This window comes from Varroa destructor, unplaced genomic scaffold (genome assembly GCF_002443255.2).
Source record: "Varroa destructor unplaced genomic scaffold, Vdes_3.0 BEIS01000005.1, whole genome shotgun sequence".
NCBI lineage: Eukaryota > Metazoa > Arthropoda > Arachnida > Mesostigmata > Varroidae > Varroa > Varroa destructor.
The window spans coordinates 37,048,883-37,059,071 of NW_019211458.1; the positions used below are offsets into that span (position 1 = coordinate 37,048,883).

General features: G+C 37.2%; 1 long non-coding RNA gene across 1 annotated transcript; it reads right to left on the reverse strand.

Annotated features, from left to right (window-relative positions):
- Positions 1–1,977: 1,977 nt before the first annotated feature.
- Positions 1,978–9,804, reverse strand: LOC147755634 (uncharacterized). The gene is made up of 3 exons (XR_015327945.1): positions 8,860–9,804; positions 6,180–6,238; positions 1,978–5,380 (listed from the first exon to the last, which is right to left on the reverse strand). It is a non-coding gene; the product is annotated as an uncharacterized LOC147755634 (long non-coding RNA).
- Positions 9,805–10,189: the final 385 nt, after the last annotated feature.

Sequence of the window (10,189 nt, forward strand, 5' to 3'; positions counted from 1 at the left end):
TATATATACAGGAGGCGGTACGTTCAGATGGGAAAAAAACTTAGCAGGTATAACCTGCATCCATTCATCTGCTGTCCCTAATATCGAACAAAAGTCAGTTCTTTGTAGAATACAACAGTGAGCTCATTACGGAAAACAACAACGCGTCGTTTTCGGAATTGGAGAAAAGTTTAGTTATTATCTAAGCCTTCTACACTCTGCGAGGCGTCGACAAGACCAAAAAAGTTATTGCCCGAAGTCGATAGTCTACGTTATCGTCAGCTTTTTTGCAGCTTCTGAAAATTACGATTAGGCAAACTGAAAAGCCCTTGAAGGGATTTAGACTTGACCGGCACAACATTTGATCTAAACGTCTTAGCGATTTTTACACGAAAATCACAGGCAGTTTTAAAGAAAATTATCAAATACCAATTGGGTCGCCTGGGTAAACTGCAATGGTTATTATTTTTAAAGTGTTTCACACATTTTGAGCTTTTTGACAGTTTTAACCCCCGTGCATTTCTAGGTGTTTTGGCCTACTATCAGTGCTAAATTAGTATCCATTGAGATTTTTCATGTAATGTATGCAGGCAGCACTTTAACAAGCTCACGCGTACCAATATTGCTGGACACATACTTTTATGCAAATAACTTTTCGATAAAGTTATTTGCAGTTAATATCTAAAAAATGACTAGTGAATGGCTTAAGTTCGAAATAGAAGCCATATTAGCGTTACATAACAGCTGCACGAAACAAGCATGACCGTCGGAGTAACATTTCTAGAGAATATGTAAAAATGTTGTTGAAGCCAGATGTAGTCTTAGAAATCAAAATTTAAGAAAAATTATCAATTTAGACATATAGCGTAAAGCAAAAGTCGCGTAACAGCTGGGGCGGGAGGGTGTGTCGGGGGTCGTTTTACATCTGTTAAAGTACCAGGAGCTGTACAAATGGTCGCAACACATTTTCAATGGAGCCACCTGAATACTCCTGTAACGTTACATTATAATGCCATAGTGATTAAAAATAAATAGTTCGAATAATATAGTTCGGTAATACGCTGATAGAGTTGATGACCGTCACTATTTGAACATGCTTATAGTTTGTTTCCAACGTTTAGACAGGCGCTTCTATGAAGTTTTCTTGATGCGTTTGCTCTATAAATAGTTTTCGCACGAAGCATTGATTCTTGATACCCGACAAGCGGCCCATGGGCCCCAAACCCAATGATCATGATGGCCGCTCTATTGAATCCAAGTAACCTATTAATTTATTTAAAATGAGTCCTTGTTTCCAAACGCTACGTCCCGATTGTACGCCGCAATTACCTTCGGGGAATCTCTATCTCAAAGGAAGCGTTCGGCGAGTAGGTGTTTTTCCAATGGCTTTTAGTACCATAATTAACATTTCATTTTCCTCCTAAATCTGTCATTTTTCGAAATATTGCAAATGTGTCAGGCAACCTAAATCGTTGCATTGAGAGTAACGTACCTTTGAACCTTTGCATTTTCCTATATTTTCTGGTTCGTTATCTATAGCTACGTTCATCAATGGTACAAACTATGTTGACATAGTCAATATATATAGAACCAGTATAAAGTAGTAAGGTATACGATAATAGATAATCAGTACGAAATGTTAACGCGTACGCTTTACAGGTAGTCATCTTGTGATATTACACGAGCACTTATTGTGATGAATTTTTACGAAAAGTACCAGAATGCCAAAAACGTTGGTCTGGAGTAGAGAATTAAAAGAAATTAGTGCAAAAAATTATTGATAATCTGAGCGTATCCAAAAGGATACGTGGGAAAGGCGTAAAATTGACATACGCTCTCAGTGACGCAGGTAATATTTGGCTTGCGAAACGCTGGTGGGCATTTTCGACCTTAATATCGCCGATACAGTCTTTGTAGATATAAACTAGATAGAATAACTCATAAATCTGCTGAAATAAGGGATCACAAACCAAACGCATTAAACGAGAAGCGGTCGGCGACAAGCTGTATCTGAGGAGGGCGCTTCATCGAGCGACCGATGAGAAATTTACGACTGTGTTTATTTTATAGATGTGCAGACATACGTGTGATATGATAACTAGTTCTTATTGAATATTCTCAATTATACTTCCGCCTATAACGTAGTATCAGAAACTCATAGAATTGATGGTGCCTGTTAGAAATACGTTGCATAGTTACAACTTTTTTTTTATTGCAATAAGTCTCCACATCTCTCGCCGCCTTAAAAGGTATAAAAGTAGAACCTTCGATCTGTTAAAGGACTTTGTCCGAGTTGGCTTTGATTTTTATTACATTATCTACAGATGAAATGCACTCTCTCGGTATAAAAATAGTGTTGTCTTCACCTATGAATTGCCTTACGTATACCTACCTGATATCTTGCTATTGTATTTTTGTATAGATATTTACCTGTTAATATTAGATTGCCACCGTCATTTAGACTAGTTACTAGTTAGGGTGGTAATGCACACAGGAATATATACATGTCTATAATAGAATTGTCTACGAGTAAATGTAAAACTTGGCCAGACACAAAATTTAGGTGGATTTCTATGAACTATATTTAGATTTATAATCAATGTGTCGTATATAAAATGTAAGATTGTATTTCCATCTGGATCCTAAATTGAGCTAGTATGTTTGCGTGGAGCAGTATAGTGTAATTAGGAGCATATCGCCCAACAATAGATAAACGAATTAATGTAACTTTCTACTTGCTGATTTGTAGATAAAGTATGTATCACCACTTTTCAGCAGACTTTTCTAGCGACAAAGGCTTCAAATACGAGCCAGCTGACCAACTGCGATAATGCCCAAGTATCCTGATACGCATGCTCTTCTGTGTTAGCTAGTATTGTATCCTTAACGCTTCCATTGCTGTAACTCAGTAACCATCTTGTGCGCACCATATGCTTATTCTTCCCATAGACATTACTGAAACAGGACTTCTCAGCAGGCTACTTCTTTTCTATTATTCGGCACTACTCAAATGGTTGTGTATCGATATTGTCATTGAAATTTTACTAGAGTTACCAGGATTACGCAGAAGCCTCTGACATGGCTTGGCAAAACCGTGTAAGTGCAACGTACTCGGAGAAAAGTTACAGCGAATTACGTTTTGACAAACTCAACATCCATGATTTTTGTATATATAAACTTTTATTTCCAGGCAAGATTTGTTGTCAATGCTAACACGGCTCTTTGTTCGTAGTGAACTCTGCGCCGGCGTTAAAGGGTCGTTCCCTCCTTGAGATATATGCGGGCAGATAAGCTTAAGGATGTATTAGATGTATATGTACCTGTATTATTATCCTAATTACCGGCTGAACTCATGAAAATGTCTTTAAACTTTCCTCCAATAAATTGTATCGACTGATAGCTTCTTGATGGCGCTTTGCTCAAGGAGTGCAGCCCATTATTTACGTAATAAGTTGTCTTATTCTGTTGTTTGAACGTCAATTAAACTTAATCCCTTGAGGGTTGCAGGATTTAGGAGAGAGAACAGTAAACTTTTAGTTTGAACGTATAATGCGTCATCCGAAAGTAAACCTTCTACAAGCTATATTCATTGACTATAAATGAGTCCCAGCTAGACTCGCTTGAGCGGGCGCAGCTACAGGATTCCTGCAAACGAGGCCAGACATAAGCAGACAGTATTTATAATGATCAAAAGCATGTAGGCGACGAACGTCAGCTTGAGTGAGATATCCACGTTGTCAGTAGAACAATAAGCACTAATTTATAGAGGGCAAACAAGCACAATTCCATCATCCAGTAGACACTTTTCATTGCAGCCTATATCTTTTTGATACTAAGTAAACCATGTGACCAATTTGTGAGATTAGATGCTGTGCTGCTCGATCATATAATGCTGTACCCTATCTAATCAATTATGTAAAGAAAAGTGTAGCATTTAAATGAAATGAGGCGCGAAATAGGTTGACAAATATAAGCGAAATAAAGATCAACGGTACAGTAAAATGAACAAGAAAGAGTTAAAAATGCTTACTTTAAATAAAATTAAAAAACTTTTGCGGACGTTTTTAATTCACATAAAAATCAGTTACGTATTTTTTCGCGTTTCAATGAAAATGCTTATAGAGTTTGTTAGGAAATACTAACAGGCTACGTCTATTGGTCAGAACAAAGCATTCAAACGGTAAATTTAGTTATAGAGCCATTCATAGTCGATATATCGATTCAAAACCATAATTGATAACAGCACCTTTCCCAGCAATATCTATGATATCAAGATAATGGCACGAAGGTGACCGGCTTGGGCTCTCGGCACACGTTCGAAACGAGACCATGATCCTCTCTTTAACATTTCTAGCTTTAACAACCTATATGATATGGATAGTCATGTAGTATAGATCTAGTTTTTGGAAAATTTCATTTAGTGATGTTAAATGGTATAAAAAGGGTAGGGCGTTTAGTGGGTAAGTGTCCTCTCCAGTAATATCAGCGTTTCGGATGCGTAATAGCGAGCGGCACAGTCCCTTTAAAAGTATATATTATCCAGATCGAGCTTGCTCAGCTTCGGCCACACAGCGTCTTTTACTATCTTTTGTTAACGAGAACCATCAGCAGTTACGTGAAAGCAAACGCTTCGAAAATACTTCCTGCCTGGGGCCCACGCCATACAACAAGGTTGTCCATAAAATGGGGTGAAATTCTGGTACAATACCTCCGATCTGAAAAGATGATCTTCTGTACAAAATTAGCAGCTGTACAGCGTGTGTACGTGCGACGCTTCGCATGATTTGCAAACTTAAGCTTCTGGGTTAGCCGTCAACTTTTAGGACGTAAGTTGCATTCCTTCACATGTCTTCAGTTACTGTACTAGCGAGCTAATTCGTGCGCTCTCAATGTAGCTTCAATGCATCTGAAGTCTGTCCAGAGGACGATTAATAGCGTCTTCGAGTCTATGACATGCCTAAATTGTCGCGCATGATATTTTCGTATGCACTAGGCCTCGAAACAAACATTTTTCTAAAATAGCTTGATAGATTCATGATTCAGGTTTATAGTAAAAGGTTATTATACGCCGATTCTTGTGAGCAGTATTTCATCTACATCGATCACTCGGTTATAGCGAAAACACCCTCAGGTCGTGAATGGATGACATCAAAATTGTACGTACAATTTTATAGAGCCTGCACCCCTAATCGGCACTCTGTAAATAAACGTCTTTATTCACGAACTGTCCTCGTTTCGTGTTACGCGCAGAGTGAATGCAGATACAATTCAGCTTACACTCCTTATAAATCCACATTCTACACGTACTTCAGGAGAGATCGCAATCGGTGACCAATAGACGATGAGTACCTATCCGGGTTCAATCAGGACTAAATATTTAGAACATCGTCCTAACCTTATCCTGCAAACGATTAAAAGAAACCAAATAATAAATGCTTAACTTAACCTATCCAAACTTTATCCGAATTTAGTTGTAAAGCTTATTTTGAATTTGGCAACTTATACGGCTGTTCGCTCATATATAGAGCTTTTCTGTACCTGTTTCAACTCAAGTGCTTACTTTCTAAAACATGTCTAAAAAAAAAGTATATATGCTTTGCCATCCTGATATTATGTCAAACAAGTGATTCTGAGCACTTATTCACACAATAAATAAGTACAACTGTTAAAAACAATATCTCAAAAAGATATAAATATATATTAATAATACTTAAACGTAATTATGTACCGATTTGAATGCTTTAAAATTCTGCACAACAGTTCCGTTATAGGATCATAAGTCATTGTGTTCGTCATAACCGTTTGTTTGGCAAAAAAAGTTTACTGTACCCTTGCAATGCGGATAAGGGCTGTCGCCTTCAGTGAACATGAGTAAGGCTCAAGGGAACTAATCCTACGTATGGACCAGCTCAGGGTACAAGTAAAATCCTGTTGTATTTATACCGATAACTTGAAAACTGCTATCATTTCTTGGGTCGCGATATCTTTAATTAATTTACTGTTATTATCCGCAGCAATTATTTTCCTTTCGCTATACTCTATACGTCTTACAGAGCATTGTGTAATGTTTCACATGATAATTGTAAAGTTCTAACGCTTCAGATGGTCCCTGCATCCCGTATAGGCGATCGAAACATTTAAAACCATACTACATACTAAGCGTCCATGTGACATCTTTGTCATGGCTAACGAGCATGTACCTGGAACGGGGAAACATTTGTCGTACCGAAATGGGGATGATTTTCGTACCGGCCAGAAACTGAAAATCATGGTATAAGGATGCTAATTTATATAAGTGAAACATAACATTACGGTAATCAATGGAACAACCAATGTTTAAGATATTTTTTTTCTCTAAGAATATTCTAGGCGTATGGTAACCGGGAATATTGTGTTTCTTCTACTGATGGTAGATAGAGTAGACAGAGCTAGACCATATTAGTTAATGCGTGTAAAATGTTGTATACTGCTTACGGCTACAGTAAATACGTGAAAGCAGAAGAGAAAGGGGGGTAAGCTTACTTCTTTACTTCTTCATATAACATTTAATTAACTGACATTTAGCCGTCAGATTCGAACACTTTAAAAATGCATACATTGTTTAAATTCTATGTAATGCACGATATGAAAGCACGTTCGCACTGCCGTCACTGATCGAAAGCTTCGATAGCTTCTGTAAGCGCAAAGCTTCTGCTTTGTATATAGGAGCCCTTTATGGAGACGTTAATAATTTACAATTATTATATATATTATATAATAATAATTGCATTGACTAAGTTAATGCCGTAACGCGCTTAGGTTGTCACCCTAAAAAAAAAGCCGATAATCGCCCGATTAAGGAAGCTACACCTTAGGCATTTCATTAATCTACTGCAGAATGCCAAGCTCAAAATATCTCTAGCTCTATTAATTTGATTATTAAATTATAATATAATTACATTATAATAATAAATTCGCTATAGCTATTTTTAAATGACTTTTAGAAGTAGAAAGTTGCTTGAGGAGATTTACACACACACACACACAGTTTAAAGGATCGATCGGTTAGCAACTATAAATGGAAGTTCCTTCAAATGAATAGAGGGCTTTCTGGAACGTTTGTTCAAACATAGATCAATAATTTTCTATTCTGTAGAATCTAAAAATAGAGACCTTCTGAAAAGACCTGTGCTTTGAGAAGTGCATCTTTTGTTGTATTGCCCTCGATGCGAACTGCTACGATTGCTCATATGCAGTAATATTAGGTAGGATGCCTCTGGTTGAAAATAAACATTGCTTTAGGTTCCTACATTACGCTATTTTTATAATTCTATGAATGACAGAAGTATATTTATTTAAAACTAAGTGATGCACCTCATACGTTGTCCCCGTTCTCAGTTATCGCGATTCGCTGATAAATACGCATATCGGAGATTACCAGCACTCATTGACGGTTAAAATGATAGCCTTTGAGGCCTTGCAGGCTTGAACTGTGTTCAAAATACTCCAGTAACAATAAAGCATTTTGGACACGTTTCCAGAAATGGGTTCTGGGCTCAACTGGATGCCTATACGCGCGTATTAGCACAGTTAATGATACCCATACTAGTTAAATTTCGCTATTGTTTTTGAATAATCCTTGCAGATACGCAATAAGGACGATTAGGCTGCCCGAACGAAAATCTAAACCTAACTCCGGTTACTTTTCAGCCTGTGATGCGGTCTTGTTATTTATAGCACTTCTAGACTTGCACGCTTTTGTACGCTGTCCAGCTCAAATGTATCTAACGCTTAACTTACTGAATTCTGCTTTATTAGCATTTAACAACGGCTCGGTTATTTCTAATCAAGTTACGAGCCAAATTATAATGGAAACGTAATATCATATTTTATGGCTGATATTCGTACGGCCACTGCGTAGCATTAGACACGTCTATTGCGTTAACATTAGAGAGTAAAAATGGGCCATCTGTATCCTTTTCAAGCTTTAAGACTCTGTTTCACGTACAAAATTTCTGTCCTTATGTTAGGATACATGTTAGTAACATGGTTAACGTAAACTTAAAAAGCTTGAAGCCGTTCAAGTCGTGTTTTTGTAAATGATTCTTTTGTAATGATCGATGCTTTGGAGAGCTAAATAGTTTTAGGGCTCGCAGAAATCTTGTTACAATCTCATGAATTAGAGAAAATTCATTTATGAACCAATGGCCGTAATTTGTATATTAAGCGTACTTTACAGCGCGTAATGTTGTTCGGCTCGACAGAGCTTATTCGATGTAGAAATATCATTGCTAACCCACTGTCTAATTGTATCCATCGCTATACATCCAGTCAACGTAAAGCTTGATAAGGTTACACTATTCAAGAAAAACGACGAAATGTTTAAGCGCAAATTGGGAAAGAAGTTTAATTAGCACAAAACATCTTCTGGCTGACAAATCAGCCATGGCGATGAATATACCTATTGGGATAAAAGCCGAAACGGCCACATTGACGGAACGCTGAGATAGCGACATATTGACGCAGAATCAATGTTTCTAAATTCTTACGCGTGCAAGTATTGTGCCTACACAATCTGTATATATAGGACTAACCGACTCGAAAGAAAAATGCTACGATACTCAATAGCCGCCATTCAATGAATATCTTTCTCAGGGATTGATCTGCCCACTATTTTAACAGTTGGTGCATGAGTAGACTTGTCCACTATCTCGAACCCGTTCTTTCGTTGTCAGTAGTCATCAAAATACAGGCGGCTATATAGCGGCGAAACACAGTCTACACTAGATATTACAGATCAGGCATATTTCTATTAGATTTGAGAAATTTGTACATTTCGTACATAAGGTTAAGAACAACATTTAAAATAGGATATGGCCTTATGGAAACCGGTGTACTGACCTTTCGTAAGCGATGATTCTTGTACGAGCGCACTATCAGTTGTGCAAAGTCATTCTTATCTCGTTATTGGGTATATCTGACCTCTGGCCAACGTTGAATTCGAGTACGAAAAACGTGAATGCCAACAGCGATACTCTTGATCACTCTACGATGCCATAAAATCACACTACACACATTGCTTTCATTTTATGCATTTTTGGTATCTTTCGTCTACGTCACTGGTACAGGTGCCTGAAATGAAGATCTGTTAGCTAATCGATAATAGCACTTACGATATAATCAGGTCTTAGGAACAACAGAAATTATGCTAATATCTCAGAATCGATATAGCTAGCGTTGGCAATTACCGCTATATTATAAATAGACCCTCGACCGAAGCATAAGCGTATCGAGCTATCAAACGACGAGTCTCAACCCGGTAAGGACCCATCCAAATGTGTCCTCCCGCCACCGTGAACATTTTTTAAAATAAAATACACTAATTAAGAGGAATGATGCACAAGAACATAGCATGTCCTAGTTATTGATTACTATAATTAGCCCTTTCATTGAATTTATCTCAATAAATACGGGTTATTTGTCGTTAGCAGATCATTACATTTTTACCAGGGTTTAACATTACTGCAGATTCTGGATTTCAGTCATACTCAAAAGCTCTCAATCCATATACAGTAACATAAAAACAGATAGGTCACAGGTACCTGGCGTTTCAGCAAAACGCACAAACAAATGCCGTTTGCTGAAATCCAAAATTAGTATTTCCACTTCTGGTTTTGAAAGGTGCTTCTCTCAACTTTGGCTTGTTTTAGATAGACCTCTTGATTCACTTAGGGATCGTATTTCGAGTTAGTTCTTAAGCTTGTATACCTGAGACAGGTAATCCCGTATATCATAAGCGTGTTTGATATACGAATAAATTTATATTCGCGTGCAAAGAATCGTAATGCGGCCGATAATTAACTCTGTTCCCGTTTTCGGCCATCGAAGCAATTTTACAGAAGTCCTGTCAATTAATAAATACAGATAATTGTACATACGCAAGATTTGCAATAACGAGATTAGTTTTTCTCACCAAACCCGTAAAAAATCCGTCCAAACCAGTTTTTAAATAGGAATGTAATTTTTTTTGAAAATGTAACAAACAAATGTTAGTTGTTACAGTTGCCATTATCAAGTTCTAAAAAGTTAAGCAAAAAATTTTATTTTTTCACATAAACTAATCTTAATGAACATAGAAAACTATGTTCAATAAGGTTAGGTTGTTGTGGGAAAATTCTTTAATTAAGACTTCAGGAACAGTTACGTGGCGCTTGCCTCGCATTTCATTATT